Genomic DNA, 19,722 nt, shown 5'->3' on the forward strand with positions numbered 1-19,722 from the left:
ATTGTTTTAACAATTCCTTTGTAGGGGCAGCTAGGTAGCACAGTGGATAGATTGCCAGGCCTGGAGTTGAGAGGACCTCGGTTCAAATCTAGCCTTAGATACTTCCTAGCTTTGAATCCCCATTGCCTAACCCTTACCACTCTTCTGTCTTAGAACTGATCCTAAAATAGAAGGTAAGGGTTGTTTTTAATTTTTTTTTTTTAATAATTTACAAAACTTTTTTTTTTTTAAGTTTTGTTTTAGTTTACAAAAAATCCTTACCTGGATGCTATACCTATGTTTATAAAAATAAGAAGGTTAGACTGGATGGCCTCAAGGGTCCGTTCCAGATCTGAATCTATGATCCTCTGATTTTGTACAAATGACGTTCAAGTAATGAGGTCTTGCTGTGTTCTGGCTGACTTGAAGAATAGGTCAATTATGTGGCTCAGCTGGTTAAAATTTGGCTCATTTATGGAAGAGCTGCCTCTTTGCAACATAGTTGATTTCTTTTCTAAATTTAAAAACAACTCTGAATTTTGAATAATTGGGAATTGTTTAGACATCTGAAGGGACCATTTTTGGTAGAAGTATCAATAGGTATACATTTGTCAATAACATAAAACCAATCTGATAATATCCATTTGATAATATATTTTCTCTTTTGTCTTTCATTGTATATTGTCTAAAAATATACTTCCTAAATGATAAACCATCAATGGCCCAGGTCTACAGATTATAGAGAATGTGTTGGTCTGAATTGAAGAGGAAGTTCCTCATTACTATGACAATTCATGGACTAATTTGAGAAAAATATCTATACTCGGGTCTGCACAATTATAGCTCTGGAAATGGAAAGGGTCTCAGAGATTAGTTGAATTTCTTATTTTACAGATAAGTAAACTGAGACTCAGAGGGGTAACCCCTCAGAGAGGAGTATTCCTGAAACTCTTTCATTTTAAGACCATGGAATACTTTAAAAAAAAAATAAAAGCAAGCTAATTCCACAGGGGAACTCCATAATATACATTAAAATGAATTACATCCTAGAAATAGGTTTTAATAGTTCAGCTTTAGTTTACAAAATGATCTCCAATAGAACCCTACCTGGATGCCACACCTTAGTTGCTGAAATGGCTCTAAATTCTTAAATGTTACACAGGGTAAGCCGAAGATCTTGCAGGGCCCATGCAAGCTTTTTTGTGAGTAAAAATTGTTTCAATCAGTGTATTAATAAATGCATGCTGAGTGACTGGATCCCATTTTCTAATACATAATGTAAAAAACATACGTAGATTCTTAGAGTTGGAAGGACCTTCAGATACATTCTACAACTCATAAATGAAGAGGGGTCTCCTCTAAAATAACCCCCAACATGTGGTCATCCAGTTTCCATTTGAAGATGTTTAATGCTGGAAAGCAGCTATTTACTTTGGGGTTTCTTTAACTGAGAAGTTGTTGGTGATGTTTTCAGGTGAGGTCAATAAATCTGCTTATCTATCTGTAATGAAAGAACTCTATATTTAAAGTCAGGCAACCTGGGTTCAAATCTTAATTCTGTAATTCATGTATGACCGTGAACAAATCTTGTCACTACTCGAAGCCTCTGATTTCCCATCTGTAAAATGATAGAATTGGGCTAGATGACCTCTCAGGTTTCTCCTTACTCCAAAATTATGATTCAGAGCTCACGGGTACATCATTGCTCTTAGTTCTTCCATCTGGAACCAAATAGAACAAGTTAAACTCCCTTTCACATGCTTCAAGGCTATTACATTACCCCCTAAGTTTTCCTCATTTGGCATCGTCTCTAGTCCACTCATTATTTGGCAGCTCTCCTCTGGACACGGTCCAGTTTTTCAAATTTTGTTCTTAAATTGTGTTGCTATGAACTGAACACAATGCTTCTCCCTTGCTCTTGTTGCTATGACTTTAGTAATGAAACACCCAACTGTGTTTGGATTTCTGACTGCCATTCTGTATCACTATTGATGTCTCTGAGTTTATATTCTAATAAAACTGTTAGTTCTTTTTTCACATGGCAATATTGTCTCATCAGCCATCCCCATCCTTAATTGTACAATTGATTTTTGAAGCCACGTACGTTATCCCCATTAAACTGAAACAGGGACAAATTTACATGGGAAAAGGTATTCCAAATCTTGACTCAAAGACCTGAATTCAAACCTTCCTGCTCTCACTCAGTCCTTATATGACTATGGGAAACTCACTTAACATCTCTGAATCTCATTTTCTTCATCTGCAAAATGGTAGAAAGGAAGAGTAGGAAGGAATAAAGCTTTCCATAGTGCCTACAAGTGTGCCAGGCACTGAGCTAAGTCCTTTTTGGGTTTTGGAAACCTTTACTTTCTATCTTAGGATCAATACTAAATATCTGTCCCAAGGCAAAAGAGTGGTAATGGCTAATGTAATAATAAAGAGAGCCAGCTACCAATGTTATGATAGAAGGGAGATAGACAGGGTCCCTCTCGCACAAATCCCATCCTTACAATAAGCAGTTGGGGTTAAATGACTTGTCTAGGGTCACCCAGCTAGGAAATGTCTGAGGCCAGATTTGAACCCAGAAACCCCAGTCTCCAAGTCTTACTCTCTATCCAATCCACTGAGTCACCTAACCGCTCTCTCTAAGCCATTTAAAAATTATATATATAAAAATATATATTTGATTCTCCCAATAATTCCAGAAGATTGTTTATTATTATCCCCATTTTGGAGTTGAGGAAATTGAAGCAAACAGGGGTTAAGTCAATAAGCCAGTGGTTCCCAGACTTTTTTGGCCTACCGCCCCCTTTCCAGAAAAAAATATTACTTAGCGCCCCCTGGAAATTAATTTTTTTAAAATTTTAATAGCAATTAATAGGAAAGATAAATGCACCTGTGGCCATCACCGCCCTCCTGGATTGCTGCAGCACCCACTGGGGGGGGGTGGCGGTGCCCACTTTGGGAATCACTGCAATTAGCATTTATTAAGCACTTACTCTTTACCAGGCACTGTGTTAAGCATTGGAGACACAGAAAGAGGCAAAAGACAATCACTGCCCTTGAGGATCTTACAGTCTAATGGGGGAGACAACATGCAAACAAATATAAACAAAGCAAACTCTACACAGGACAAATAGGAAATAATTAATAGAGGGAAGGCACCAGAAATAAGCAAGGTTAGAGAAGGTTTTCTGTAGAAGATGGGATTTTATTTGGGACTTGAAGAAAGCGAGGGAAGCCAGTAGTTGGAGTGGAGAAGGATCATTCCAGCCATGGGGGATAGCCAGAGAAAAACCTGGATATGAGAGATGGAGAGTCTTGTTCATGGAACATCTAGGAGGCTTGTTGTTGGACCGACTAGTACATGTGGGAGAATAAGGTATATGAAGACTGGAAAGGTAGGAGGGGTCTAGATCATGAAACCCTTTGAATGCTGAACAGAGTATTCTGTATTTGCTTCAGGAGGCAATAAGGAGCAAGGGGAGGTGATCGAGTCAGGGGGTGACACGATCGGAGCTATGTTTTAGGAAAATCACTTTAGTGACTGAGTAGAGGACACGTTGGAGTGGGCAGATATTGGGCAGCCAGACCCACCAGCTGTTGCAATAGTCCAGGTGTGAAGGTCCTCATCGCGTAGCAGCAGTGTCAGAGGAGAGAAGGAGACATATGCGGGAGATGCTGCAGAGGTGAAATGGGCAGACTTGGCAGCAGCTTGGATATTGGGGGTGGAGGAGCAGAGTGAGGTGTGGTGATGAGTCCAGGCTGACTCCCAGGTTGTGAGGCTGAGGGGTGGTGCTTTCCTCTACAGTAAAAGGGAAGATAGAGGAGGGGGAAAGGTAGACATTTAGGGGAAAAGATGATGAGTTCTATTTTGGACATTTTGAGTACATGACGTCTCCTGGACATCCAGTTTAAGATGTCTCAAAGGTAGTTAGTTGGGATTGAGAGATTGGAGGTCAGCAGAGAGTTTGAGGGATGAAAGGTCGATTTGAAAAAAATGTTCAGCAGAGAGATAGATGGTTATTGAATCCAGGGGAGCAGATGAGATCACCTAGTGAAGTAGTGTAGAAGAAAAGAGCCCAAGACAGAATCCTGAGGCACCCCAATGGGGACAGGGTGTGATCTGGAGGAAGATCCAGCAAAGGAGAAAGAGCAGAAGCAGTCACAGAGGTAGAATGAGAACCAGGAGAGAGGGGTGTCTCGAAAATCTAGAGAGAAGAGAATATCAAGATGGAGAGAATGACCCACAGGGAAGTCTAAGAGGAAGAGGATTGAGAATAAGAAAATGAGAGAATGAGAGAATATTTTCAATGAAATGATAAGGTCAGAAACCAGATTATAAAGGGTTGAGAGTAAAAGTTTAGAAAATGGTGGCACCTATTGTAAATAGCCCTTTTTTTTTTTCTTTTTAAACTCTTACCTTTTGTCTTGGAATCAATACTTTGTGTATTGGTTCTAAAGCAGAAGAGTGGTCAGGGCTAGGCAATGGGGATTAAGTGACTTGCCCAGGTTCACACAGCTAGGAAGTGCCCAAGGCCAGATTTGAACCTAGAACCTCCCCCATCTCTAGGCCTGACTTTCAATCTCCTGGTTCTCATTCTACCTCTGTGACCTCTCCTGCTCTTTCTCCTTTGCTGGATCTTCTTCCAGAGCTACCCAGCTGCCCCCTAAATAGCCTTTTTGAGGAGTTCAGTTACAAAGAGCAGAAGAGACAGAGGATGATAATTAGCAGGGATGGAAGGATCAATCAAAGGTTTCTTCAGGATGGAGGAGACATACGCATGTTTTTGGCAGTAGGAAATGAGGCAGTAAAGAGGGAGAGACTGGCGATAGGTGAGAGATCACTGAGGAGGTGATCTATTGGAGGAGATGAGATGGAATGGGATGATTTGAATAAAAGCAGAGAGATCAGCCTTGTTAAGGAGCAAGATCATTTCATCATGTGAAACAAGAGTGAAGAAAGAGCTATCTGAGTGATAAGAGATGAGGAAGAAGGGAGAAGAGGGAGTTCATGTTGAATGGCCTCAATATTTCTACAAAATATGAGGCAAGAGTCTCAGCTGAGAGTGGAGAAGAGGGATGCATGGGAAGTTTGAGGAGAGAAGAAGAGATTAGGAAAAGTCCCCTGGGAGCAAGGGATAGTGAATAGATAAGGGAGGTTGAGTAGGATTATCTAGCCACCGGGCACAGCTAGTAAGCATCTGAGGTTGTATTTGAACTCAGGTCTCCCTGATTCCAGGCCCCATACTATGCACAAGCACCACCAGCTATCTCTAGGGGCATGTACAGTACTAGTACAGTAACTAGAATAGAATAGCACTAAAATAGAATAGAACAGAACAGATTACTATATATTACCTGCTCACATCTTATATCGCATTGTCGCATCACATCTTATATCATATTAATAAGAAGGTAATAACTCTAGAGTCTACTTCCCCAGAGTTGTTTGGAAGGACCAAATGAGGTAACATAGCTTTGGAATCTTAAAAGGAACAGGATGGGAACAGGATTTCATTGGCAGAGTGAACTCCCTGGTGAGGAAACTCCTTCCACCAATTCAGGTTGGCGCCTTCTCTGCAACTTAGTCTTAGAAATCATTCTGATTGCCAGTAAATTGTGAGTTCCTTAAGAACATGGGAAATTTTGCCTTTCTGTGTGTCCCGGGAGTTGCCAGAGTGCCTGGCACAGAGTAGGTGCTTGCTAACTGCCAGCTGACTTGCTTCAGAGAGGCGCCTAAAACACTGACAAGATAAGCGGCTTGCCTAGGTCAAAGAGCTGGGATGTGTCAAGGACAAGATTTGAACTTGGAATGTTCTATTTAATTAATGAACTAATTAATAAAATCACTTAATTTCAATAATACTTAAATTTAGTCTATTGTGATAGCATATCCAGATGTTTTAGGATACTGATTCTGTCATCTATTTTTGTTTTTATTTTATTTTTAAGCCCTTATGTTCTGTCGGAGTAACAACTCTAAGACAGAAGGGCAAGAGCTAAGCAAATGGGGTCAAGTGACTCGTGCCAGGTTCACAGAGCTAGGAGGTGTCTGAGGCCAGATTTGTACTCAGTACCTCCTAACTCCAGATCTGGCTCTCTGTCCACTGAGCCACCTAGCTCTGCCATTCGTTTTTTTGTTTTGTTTTGTCTTTTAAACCCTTACCTTTTGTCTTGGAGTCAATACTGGGTAATGGCTCCAAGGCAGAAGAGTGGTAAGGGTAGACCATGGGGGTCAAGTGACTTGCCCAGGGTCACACAGCTGGGAAGTGGCTGAGGCCAGATCTGAACCCAGGACCTCCCGTCTCTAGGCCTGGATTTCAATCCAACGAGCCACCCAGCTGCCCCCACCATTAGTTTTTATTAGCTATCCCTCCCAGCTCTGTACATTTGACAGTAAGTTGCCTATGTCTTCATCCAAATCATTGACAAAATAGTGAACTTCAAAGGATCAAAGAAATATCCCTGGGGCACTCCACTAGAGACATTCTCCCAAGATAATACTGGTCCATGATAGGACAATGCTCTGGATCTGTTTTTTTCCAGCCATCTCTGAATCCATGCCATTACATTATCATTTAGTTCAATTTTCTTTTCATCTTGTCCTCAGGAACAAATATTATGTTGGGCTCTGTCAAAGACTTCGTTGATGGGAGGTCCAGGGTTCAAATGTGATCTCAGATACTTCCTAGCTATGTGACTCTGGGTAAGTCACTTACCTCCATTGTCTAGCCCTTATGGCTCTTCTGCCTTGGAACCAACTCACTATATTGATTCTAAATGAGAAGGTAATGGTTTAAAAAAAAAAAAAGATTTTGCTTAATTCTGGATGTACTAGGTCTAGGGCATTCTCCTGGCCTAATAATTGTATTCATTGAGGAAATGAAATTAGTCTGGCACTCTAAGTGAGCTTGTCAGCTTCTAATAATCATCACTTCCCTTTAGAAATGCCCACAGACCATCCTTTTAATAATACACTCTAGTATTTTTTCCAGGAAATGATCTCAAGCTTGCCAGCCTAACATTTGAGGATTCTTCCCTCTTCCCTTTTCAGAAAATTGGGATGTGAGTCTGTCTCCATTTGTGGGCCAGATACTTTTTGCTCTCATGACCCTAAAGAATGTGAGCTTCTCATCAATTGTTGCACCAGCTCTGCCATAGCCAGAAGGGACCATCGAGACCATGGGCGCCAACCTCTTTATTTTACAGATATGGAAACTGAGGTCCAGGGAAGTTAAGTGCTTTACAAAACCACCTAGCAGAATCACAAAGTTAGTAAGCATATGACTTGAGGATGTGAACCCATATCTTCTTCCCCTCTTCAAACCCCTTCTGTCTTAATAACAAGCCTAAGATAAAAGGGCAAGGGCTAGATAAATAGAGGTAAGTGACTTGTCCAGGGTCACACAGCAAGGACGTGTCAGAGGACAGATTTGAACCTGAGGTCCTTCCAACTCCAGACCTGGTCCTCTAGCCCCTGTGTCATCTAGTTATCCCCTCGAGCCCATGTCCTTTTGATTCCAAGACTAGGGACCTATCCCTTGGTACTATGGTAGAAGGGAAGGGAATAAATATTTATTAAACACTGTCATCTACTAGGCACTAAGCTAAATGCTTCACAAATTCTAAATCATTTGGTCCTCACCACAACCCTAGGAGGTAGGTGCTATTATTATTCCCATTTTAAAGTGAAAACTGAGGCAGGCAGAAATTATGAGTCACCCAAGACCACCCAGCTAGTAAGTGTCTGAGGCTGGATTTGAACTCAAATCTTCCTGAATCTAGGCTTGGCACTCTATTCACTGTCCCACCTATCCCTCAGCATTCCCCTGACTAGCTTTTCTTTTGCCTCAGTGTAGGAAGTTTTACATAAGAGAAGATAAAGCAACTCCTAAAATCAGTTTCCCTAATGTAGCTTCCTTCCACACTTCCCTCCCAATTCAACATGGAGTAGACCAAGGACAAGACTGCCCTTGACTTTGCCCAACTTTCCTGTTTCGGCTTTCTGGGCATCTCAGAGCATAAAGAATACCAGCCACACAGGATCTAAGCCTCTCAGACTTGATGGGTATCTAAAACCATGGTCTTGAACCTTTTCCCTCTCTTTCTTATTCCTAAATAAAGGGCCTTTGACAAAGGCCATCTTTTTAATCTCCTTTACATTCATCGTTAGCCTCAACTTGCTCATACTTCAGACACCAATCTTATAGGGCAGTTCTGTTCTTTTATAATCATTCAAAGTTGCCTATCCTTGCTTCCATCTTTTTTCTGTGTCTTCTAATCAGTCTGTCAACAAGCATTTATTAATGTATTTATTAAGCATTTAATTGTAATGTATTATAATAAATGTATTTTGTCATATATATTACATTACAGTCATATTATCATATAATATTGTATATTATAAATGCATTTATTAAGTATCTACTATGTGCCAAGCATTGTGCTAAGTGGTGGCAAAAAAAATCAGTAACAAAAAACTAATTCCTGCTCTTTAAAAAAATTTTTTTAGTAAAGATATTTTATTCTATCAATCACATGTAATAACAAATTTTCACATAAGTTTTCTGAAGTTATAAGGTCTAAATTGCCTTTCTCCTTTCCTTCCCTCCCTGCTTCCTGGTGATGGTAAATGGTTTGATCTGGATTATACATGTATTATCACGCAAAACATGTTTCCATATTGGTCATTGTTGTAAGAGAACACTCATATAAAATCAAAATCCCACCCCCAAAACAAATAAACTAAAGTGAAAAATTATATGCTTTGTTCTGCTTCCCTCCTCCAACAGTTCTTTCCCAGGAGGTGGGTAACATTCTTTGTCATAAGTCCTCCAGAATTGACCTGGATCATTTGCTAAGTCTACCACATTTGATCGTTCCACAATATTGCTATTACTATGTACAATATTCTCCTGGTTCTGCTTATTTCACTTTGCATCAGTTCATGTAGTTCTTTCCTGCTCTTTCTGAAATCCTCCTTTTCATCATTCCTTATAGCCCAATAGTATTCCATCACCATCATATACCACAATTTGTTCAGTCATTCCCCAAGTGATGGACACCCCCTCATTTTCCAATTTTTTGCACCACAAAAAAGGGCTGCTTTAAATATTTTTGTACAAGTAGGTCCTTTCCTTTTTTTACGATCTCTTTGGTATAAAAACCTAGTAGTGTTATTATTAGATCAAAGGGTAGGCACAATTTTATAGCCCTTTGGGCATAGTTCCAAATTGCCCTCCAGAATGGTTGGATCAGTTCATAACTCCAACAATGCATTAGACTAATTCCTGCTCTTAAGGAAGTCACAGATTAATGGGAGAGATGATATGTAGACAACTAAGTACAAACAAGATTTATACAGGATAAATTGGAGATAATCAACAGAGGGAAGGCACTAGCATTAGGGAGGATTAAGAAAATTCCTATAGAAGATAGAATTTAGCTGACAATTGTAGGAAGCCAGAGTCAGAGAAGAGGAGGGAGAATATTTGAGGAAGATAACAAGGGAAAATGCCCAGCATTGGGAGATGGAGTATCATATGAGGAACAGCAAGGAGTCTAGTATCACTGGATCCTAGAGTACCTGGAAAAGATTAATGTGTAAGAAGATTTTAAAACGAGCAAAGGACCAGGTAATGAAGGGTTTTAAGAGTCAAGGAGAGAGGGGCAGCTAGGTAGTTCAGTAGATAGAGAGCAAGGCGTAGAGATGGGAGGTCCTGGGTTCAAATGTGACCTCAGACATATCCTAGCTGTATGATCCTGGGCAAGTCACTTAACCCCCATTGTCTAGCCCTTACTGTTCTGCTTAGGAACTAAAAATTAATAACAATTTCACACCAAAAGGTAAGGGATTAAAAGAATTCTAATTTGATAATTAATTTTCCTGAGTATCCGAATTGATTTCTTCCTTCTTTCTTCCTCCCCTCTATCCTCTTTTTTTTTTTTTAACCCTCTGTCTTAGTATCAATTCTAAGACAGAAGAGCAGCAAGGGCTAGGCAATCAGGATTAAGTGACTTGCCCAGGGTCATACAACTACCCACTGATATTTAAACAGTTTTTCCTCTCCTTCCTAATTGGCATTTTTGCATTTGGATCTTCAGAATTCAGTTCAGGAGTGCTTCTGGTCTTTGTCAAGTCATCGTGGGCTATCTTTCCCCTGTAGAAGTGAAGGATTCCACTTATTTTTTCCTCATCTTCTCAATTCTTTGCCCCCTCTCCTCCCCCAAAGTCAGCATATGTGTAAGTGTCAAGCTGTGCCTACATCATTTCCTTGTAGCTTGGGAATTCTCTTACTCCCAAGGTCACTATCACTTCCACCATGGAGACCAACATCATCTCTATAGTAACAGTGCCTCTTCCACTATTTGAAAACGGATGTTGGCACTTAGACTATGTCAATGGGGTTCCGTTGATGTAATGCCCTATTCAAAAAGGAAGTAAAGTAAGTCTGGCATGACTTATTCCTGGTGAACTTTTCTAGCTTTTAGTAATCATCACTTCCTTTTGCAAATGCCCACAGACCATCCTTTTAATAGTAGTATGTGTTAGAATTTTTCCAGAAAGTGATGTCAAGCAAGCTGGTTCTAACCTCCTTTCCAGACATATTTTATACTAGCCTAGCTCCCTTCCAAGTACTTAAAAAAAAAAAACCCTTAACTTCTGTTTTAGAATTGATACTGAATATTGGTTTCAAGCAGATGAGTGGTAAAGGCTCGGTAATGGGGGTTAAGTGACTTGCCCAGGGTCACATAACTAGGAAGTGCCTGAGAACCCAGGACCTCCTGTCTCCAGACCTGGCTTTTTAATCCACTGAGCCATCTAGCTGCCCTGCAAATACTCTTCCTTCCACGTATATTAGCTTGCTCTTTCCTCAGTTCTTGGCCCATACACTCCTGTCTCCATGTCTTTGCTTCTGCTGACCCATCCATATGTTAGCACAATCAGGAAGACAGTGTACATGAGCTGCAGGAGCAAGAAGGCAAAAAATGTTCCCCGGAACCTCAATAAGTCCCACTGTTATGGGGAATAGAATTTATGAAGTAATAAGACCACTAAAGTTCCCGATAGTTGGAATATAAGGACAGTGTGATTCTAATCCTCTAAGGACCATTAGACCTTACTATCTGCCTTGACTATATACTCTGAAGACCACTGGCACTGTCAACTGACTTATTGACATAATTGAAAGATCCATTAGATTTGCCATACAGCCTGCTACTGGACCCTTAAGGCTTCTGGGATTTTTTATCTGCTCTGCAACTGAATTTTCTTTTATATGTTTTCTTCTCCAATTCTGATGCTCCAATTGAGGGCAGTTGTGGCTCCGCACCTTAGCACAGTGCTTGGCATGTAAGCACATAATAAATAAATGCTTTTTCATTTTATTTATTTATTCATTCATTCATCCATCGATCTAGTATGCCGTGCTCTCTTTCAGAATTTAGATAGTAGGTGCTTAATAAAGTTCATGGGACTCATATAATTTTGATGGAGGACCAGAGTGGCCAAATGCAAGAAAGCTCATTACCAGAAAACGAAACATTTTTCCAAAAAGGCATTTTTTTTAAAGAAAGAAAGACAATTCCTACCTTCAAGGAACTTATAGTCTAATGGGGGAAGCTAGAAAGGGAGAGGTAGAGGAGGAGGTAGCTGAATTTGGGCCAGTGAGAAAAGTCCCAAAGTAGTACAGCCAGGTGAGAAATAAGATTTTAGAACTGAGCTCTCTGCTTAAATGGAAGTTTGGAGTTTAAGGCTCCTCCAATCAGAGAGGTAGAGGTTAGTGATGAGGCAGAACGCCAAGGCTAATTGATCTTATAGGTTATCCCAATAAAAAAACTTCCTGGGGCATGATGGAAAAGTCAGTGAGAGAAGTCCCAAAGTAGGACAGCCTGGTGAGAAATGAGGATAGGGATTGGCTCTATGATTTTATCATTGGGGGGACCTCTCAGGTGAGGAAACTCCCTTTACCAATGCAAGTTTTCACCTTCTGTTCAATTAATAGTCTTAGAAAGCTGCCTAGAACAGAGAGGTTAAGCAATTTTCCCCGTGTCACATAGTCAGTAAGTGGTAGAGACGGGATTTGAACCACGGTCTTTGTGATTCTGAGACAGCTCTCTCTACTATTCCATGCTGGCTCTCATAGCCTGTTAGCAGACAAGCAAATACAAGATAATTTGAGAAAGGAGAGAACGTTAGTAACAAGCGAGATCAGAAAAGGATTCCCACAAGAAGTCTGAAGGAAGTCAGAGATTCCATGAGGGAGAGAGGATGACATTCCAGGCATGACAGACAACATAGACGAGGCATGGAGGGAGGAATCTAAATTTCATGGAACTGCAAATAAACCAGTTTGGCTGGAATGTGTGTGTGAAGGGAAGTAACATGAAGTGGAAAAATAAGCTGGAACCAGACCAAGAAAGACTTTAAATGCCAGGGAGAAGGGTTGGTATTGAAATGAAGTAAAAGGGAGCTATTGAAGTTTGTTGAGTGACATAGTCAAATCCGTTTATTAAGAATATAACATTTTTTGGCAGCTGCAGGGAAGACACTGGAAGCAGAGAAAGTACCTAAAGTACCTAAAGGGTCAAAGGAGTTGTGACCTGTACAGGTAGAAGGAGGAGCCAAACTCCTGAAATCATAGATTTCTTGGAAATTTTACAAAGTCAGAGAAAAAAAATCCAACCAAATCAAAAAGCTGATTAGATATCAAGACGTGGAAAAAATTACAACACTATTAATCCTGCAACAAAGATTAGATTAGAAATCAGAACAAGCCTTCTTCCCTTTTGCTTCTACACATCATATAGTCCTTTCTTGAGTAAAATAATAATGGCCTACGTATGGCTCTTTCAGGCTTCTGTAAAGCCACAAAAAAAAAAAAACTAGTTGGGAGTCTATCCTTCATTTATCATCAATAAAATTATCCTCTAATTGCCACACTTTTATTGCAGCAATTAAAGTAGGAAGAATAGAGGTTACTTTTTCGTTTCTGTGGCTGGCAATTAGGATAATCTTTTGATTTGTACTAGAGACAATGTGATCTGAAAAGGAAGCTGCAAATACTGACCCAATAAGACGTCTCAGCCTGCTCTTTTAGGTTACCTTAATTATTATTATTTGATACCTTTTTATTAAGTAAGGCCCATGATGTGGTACTTGTGTTGGAAAAGGGACTTGAAAATGATGCTACTTTCTGCTGTGGTTTCTATTTCTTTTTTTAATTTAGAAAAATAAAAAAGCATTGGGTTTCTTTATCAAAACCAGGGATGTATATACATATGCATATATATGTATGTGTATATATATATACATATATATATATATAATTTTTCAAATGAAGCTTATTCTGAAACCAAGTAGAGCCATGATTGAGGGGAAAAAAATCACTGCGAGGGGATAAACTCATCTTCCTCATCACCGGATGGTTACATCACACCAAGTACCACCAACAAGCAGATAGGTGAGTAAGGGAGCCCTGGGAATGCTAACATCCTACCCCAACCCCTCCCAAGCCCACAAATCCTGCTTCCAGCCCAGCTTTCACAGCCATCATCTGGGCAAGTGACTCCTTTAGAGAAGGGGCCAGATATTCTTACCAATTGCCAAACAACTGCCACATATGGGGTAAGAAAGCTTACTTGGTTGAAACAAGGTACACCCTGAGGGAAAGATGGGAGGTGGAATGTGCCTGAAGTACATCCTTTTTTTTTTTTTAGTAATATTTTATTTTCCCCCAAATACATGCAGAAGCCTTTTAAAACATTTCTTTTCTCACATTTTGAGTTCCAATTTCCTTCCTTCCCTCTCTTTTCCCCTCCTAGAGACAGTAAGCAAGTTGATATGGGTTATACATGTGCTATTCCTCATATAGTGAAAGAAGACCAAAAATACTCACGAAGAAAATCAAGTGAAAAAATATTATACTTTGATCTGCATTCAGACTCCTTCAGTTCTTTCTCTGGCAATGGATAGCATTTTTCATCACGAATCCTTTGGAGTTTTCTTGGATCACTATATTGCGGATAATAGCTATCATTCCCAATTGATCATCATGCAATATTGCTGTTACTGTGTATAATGATCTCCTAGTTCTGCTCTCTTCACTTTGCATCAGTTCCTATAAAGTCTTTCCAAATTTTTTTTTAAATCATCCTATTCATCATTTCTTATGGCACAACATTATTCCATTACAATTATGTACCACCACTTGTTCATTCACTCCCCAACTGATGGACATCATAGGGAGTGATGGGCAACCTTTTTAGCTTGGTGTGTCAAAATTCACCAAAAAACTGAGCATAACTCGGGTGGTGTGTCACTTCAAGGAAAAAACCATAATTTCACAATATCTTTAGTTTAAATAACAAAAATGTATAATTGTAATATATAACTGCATTGAATAAACCAAAATAGGTAAATTATATAGATAGAATTGTCATCTATAGTGCGTAGAGTGTCTACACTATACTACATACAGCAAATGCTTCATCCTCGGCATGTGGCCCCATACTTCTCTGTATGTGGCTGTGTGTCATCGAAAATGACTATGCATGTCAGTGCTGACACACGTGTCATAGGTTTGCCATCACCGTCCTAGGGCAGAGTTGGCAAAAGTTTTTGAGATCTTGTGCCCAGACTGCAGCTTCAAGCTGCCTGTGAGTCCCCAGACAGCAGAGGGAGAAAGTGCTTGCCTTGGGTGGCTGGACAGAGGGATGGGACATGCGAAAAATGTCCTTGGGAGCTCTGGAGAGGGGGAACAGAGCAGCCCCCCTGGTGCTGCCCCAACACCCATGTCACAGCGTCACCAACACAGTTCTAGGATATAGTCTTACTCCACATATGGGGCCAAAAAAATTACCCTGGTTGAAATAAGGTACCCTGAGGGAAAGATCTGAGGTAGAATGTGCCTAATAAGTCAAACCACTGCCAGCACCACAGTGACTACTGTTTCCCTTGGATTCTGCTGGGGACAATCCAGGAACTTGAACCCAAGAGCCTTAGAAACAGCACTGCTTCCAGCTCAGGGTGCTCAGTCATCATCTTTCCTTTGCTGGGAACAAAGCCCTGTGGAGATGCAGGCTGGCAAAACTCCTCCTGCAGGTGCTAAAGCCACAGGTATTTCATTCATTCATTCATTCATTCATTCATTCATTCATTCATTCATTCATTCATTCATTCATTCTATACACTTTGATTCCACTACAAGGAGCAACGACTTAGCGGAGCCCAGCTCAGGATCTTGTACATTCAATCAATAAGCATGAAACATTGAGGATACAAAGCAAGTCAACAGACCTTCTTTGCTCTCTAGGAGTTCCCAGTCTAAGGGTAAAAGAACAGGCAAACAATTATTTTCAAGCAAGATACAAGATAAGTGGGAGGGCATCAACAGAGGAAAGGCAATAGCCTTGAAGGGGGTTAGGAAAGGCTTTTTTATGGATGATGAGATTTTAGCTGGGACTTGAAGGAAGCCCAGGAAGCCAGGGAAGTGAAAGTGAAGAGGGATTGGTGTGAGGAACAGCTAGTCAAAATGCTTAGTCAGGAGGTGGAATGCTTATTCAAGGAAGGGCATGGAGGCCAGCATCACTGGATCAGAGGACTGGACTCTGAAAAGAGAAGCTGGAGCAAGACTGTGAAAGACTTTGACTACCAAGCAGAGAAGTGTGTGGGCAGCTAGGTGGTATGGTATATAGAGGGGCAAGCCAGGCCTGGAGTCAGGAAGACTCAGATTCCGGAGTTCCAATGTGGCCTCAGATACTTACTAGCTTAGGCAAGTCACTAAACCCTGCTTGCCTCAGTTTCTTCATCTGTAAAATGTTCTGGAGAAGAAAATGGCAAACTACTCCAGGATCTTTGCCAATAAAACCCCAAATGGGGTCATGAAGAGTCAGATCTGATTAAAACACTGAACAACAACAATCTTGGATGAATGAAGGATAATATTTTATTTTTATTTTATTATTTTACTTATTATAAAATATTTATTTTAATTAATAATTATATAAGATACAATTGTATAATTAAATCATACTTAATGATAAATAATTATTATGTAATAATAAATATTGTTTTACTTTATTAATAGCTTGCTATATAACAAGAGGAATTTATATTTATCCTAGAGGTAATAGGAAGTTACTGAAGACTGTTGAGTGACATGGTCAAGTCTATTTATTAAGAATATTATGAAAATATATTTGTTGTCCTGAATTGGATATCAAACAAACATTTATTAAGTTCTTACTATATGCCAGACATTTTACTAAACTTTGGGGTTATAAAGAAAGGCAAAAAACAAAACAAAAAACCAAGTACAAACAAGACATAGACAGTTATGTTGGAGATAGTCAACAGAAGGAAAGTGACAACTTTAAGGTGGATAGTTGGGGAGTGTTTTGTATTCTAATTGAACTTTAGCCAACAAAAGAAGAGAATTAAATTAACTGTAAGCATAAATCAACATTTTGTAAAGGAAGGGGGCTGGAGAAAGAAAGGAAGTAATGGTTCCTTGGACAATTGCTGAATTTCCTCTTGGCGTTACTTGGAATGTGAATTGAACCATCCATTTTGACTTCTATGATTTAGTTAATTAAAGTGGGGATAATTGAGATTTTCATTGTGTTTTTCACCTGGTGTTTTGTGTCCTTTAAATATTTCCCATTGTTTAGGTTTTCCGCATTCCTAGCCCCAGCCTGACACCTCCCCCCCCCCCCGCCCCCACTCCTCAGTCATCTCCTCTTTAGTTTGGTTTTAACTTTATGCTTTTATCCTTGTTGGTGGGAAACCAAACTGGGTCATTTTCATGCTATTTTCCCACTTTTACTAGGTAGTTCATTCCTGAGTTGGTTTCAGAAGTGGAGAATAGAGAAGGTGAGAAGTTTTTTAAATTCTTTTTTTTTTTAAGGTGAGAATTGAAAGAAACAGCTACCCCCTAAAAAGAAAAGAATCCCCCCCACTTCCTTAAAGCCCCTTAGGAATCGTAGAGGTCCTTGATCTTCAATCTGTGTCTATGTAAAAGAAAGTGGAAAATTGAAGCAGTTAGGATTTTTAAAAGCTCCATTACCTGGATGCTTCAGGCAAAGGTCTTTAATTTGGGGTCTTATATACATAATTACTTTCATCTGTCCTCTTTATGCTGGCTTCTGCACAAGTGAGAGGAGGATCCTAATAGGATCATAGCTCTAGAGATGGGAAGGATCTCAAAAGCCATCCAGTCTTACACTTTCATTTTAGAGCTGATGAAACTGAGGTGCAGAGAGAAGTGACTTGCCCAACCAAAGTCATAGATAGGGGGTAGCTAGTTGGATAGAGTGCTGGACCTGAAATCTGGAAGGCTCAAGTGCCTGAGTTCAAATCCGACCTTAGATACTACCTAGCTGTGGGACCCTGGGCAAGTCACTTCACTCTGGTTGCCTCAGTTTCCTCATCTGTAAAATATGCTAGAGCAAGAAATGGCAAAAATCACTTCCAGTATCTTTGCCAACAAAATCCCAGATGGGGTCATGGAGAGTGGGGCAAAAACTGAAAAATGATTCAACTAAACAGACTTAAGACTGCAGCCAAACCAAACTATTCTCTGTCCCTTCCTAAGAGAACCTGCATCCTCTTTCCCAAAATACCTTAGCTTAGGTCATTCCAAATATCCTTCCTTCCCCTTTCCAACTTTCCTGCCCATTCTTTAAAACCCAATCTTACATTCCTCAATTTCCCTTTTTATTACTACAATAAAAAAAAGGAAGAACTCCAGTTACGTTTTAGTTTTCTTATCCAACAATTAAAATAAACTAGTGAGTGCTGCTAGATAAAGGGTGATCTTAAAGAGGAAGTTGGATGCCTTTAACCTCAGGAAGCATTCTTATATGATGCTACAAACAAAGGTTGTCCCTGTAGCTTTTCCTTCTACTAGACTGGAAACTTCAGGAGGGCAGGACTCATAATACTTGATCTGAGCTCTATATATCAATTCAAGAAACACTCATTAAATCTTGTCTGTGCACTGTAGCAGGCCACTGGGGTCCTGTTTTTGTCCAGCCATTTTCAGATGTATCTGTTACTTCCTGACCCCATTTACTGTGTCTGACTCTTAGTGACTCCATTTGGGCTTTTCCTGGAAAAGATCCTGGAGTGGTTTGCCATCACCTTCTCTGGCTCATTTTACAGATGAGAAAACTGAGGCAAACAGGGTGAAGTGACTTGCCCAGGGTTATACTGCTAGTAAGTGTCTGAGGTCAGATTTGAACTCAGGAATGAGTCTTTCTGACTCCAGACCCAGTGCTCTGTCCACTGCACCCCACAGCTGCCAGGCTATTGGGGCTTATGAACGTTTAAAAAAGTTACAGTTCCTGCTCTCAGAGCATTAATAATGCCTCATTTTAAGTATAATATCCACTTATTCATTCGTAGGTTGAGAACTACAAGGGACCTTAGAGGTTAGACTAAACACTCCATTTCCTGGAGGAAGACACCGAGGTCCAGAGTGGTACAAAGATGGACAGGTCTCCTGATGCCAAGTCTAATGATTTTTACAATGCTGTCCTTCATTCTGGCCATTTAAGCAACTTACTAACTACAGCAAAAGACGAATTGAGCTGGATGAAAGCAACAGCAGTTTTCAAGTGGGTGGGATCAGGGAAGATGTCTGGGAGGAAGGATTCTGCTTGCAATCTGCCCAAATTTGGGCAAATCACGAATTTCCTCTGGACCTCAGTTTCCATCTCTGTGGAATGAAGAGACAGACTGGCCTTCCTCCAGTTCTGTGAGAACAAACCTGAGGTCTGTTAGCTAGGCACTGAACATCAGGATTATTTCTGTCTTTGTCTCGGTACTCCTAGCACATAATAAGTGCTTAAATAGGCTGTTGATGAAAAGATAACATTATGTAGATTTAGAGACTAGATCTGTTGGCACATTCTCTCCACTCTTGATTCTTATGAGTTGCCTAGAGAATTGAGAGGATGCGACATTGCACATCGTATCACAGCCAGTATGGGTTTGAGGTGATATTTGAAACCTGCTTCTTATATTAATAAAGGCTTGTTGATTGATTAATATAAATTAATGTTTACGGGGGTCCTTTTTCTAGGAGCAGGAAAAATGTCTTCCTCACTGTATTATTCAGTGAAAAGAGCCTTAGATTAGAAGGCAGAGGGAGTTACTACTGTGTATCTGGGAATTCACTTTCTCTTCCTGGGTCTCAGTTTACCCAACTGTAACGTGAGAGAGTTGCACTATTTGGCCTCTAGAGACCCTACCACCTTTAAGATGAAAATCCTATGACCTCTTTATGTCACTTAAATTCCCTACGCCTCAGTTTCCCAAATTGTAGAACGAGAGGGTGGTTTTATATGGTCTCTGGAGACCCTACCAGCTTTAAGGTGAAAATCCTCTGCCTTTTTTATATCTTCACTTAACTTCTTTGGCCTCAGTTTCCCCATCTGTAAGACGAGGGAATTGGGCTACATGGCCTTAGGGGTCCCAGGACCTTTATGACAAGCTATTTTCTCTCCCGGCCAGGAGCTCCGGGTCTCGGTTTGGAGTGGGGTGGGGGCAGTGCTCGCTGCTGCTACCGCCGCCGTCCCCAGCCCGGACTCCAGATTTCTCTCCCCAGTGCGATGGGCAGATGCAGCGCTGGGGGGCGGGGCGCTCCGCATCTCCCTGGAGACCGCCCCGCCCCTCGCTCCTGCTGCGAGGCCGCGGCCGCTAGGGGTCGCGCTGGTCGCGGCGGGGGCGGCGGCGGC

Source organism: Gracilinanus agilis, chromosome 5, assembly GCF_016433145.1.
Source record: "Gracilinanus agilis isolate LMUSP501 chromosome 5, AgileGrace, whole genome shotgun sequence".
Lineage (NCBI taxonomy): Eukaryota > Metazoa > Chordata > Mammalia > Didelphimorphia > Didelphidae > Gracilinanus > Gracilinanus agilis.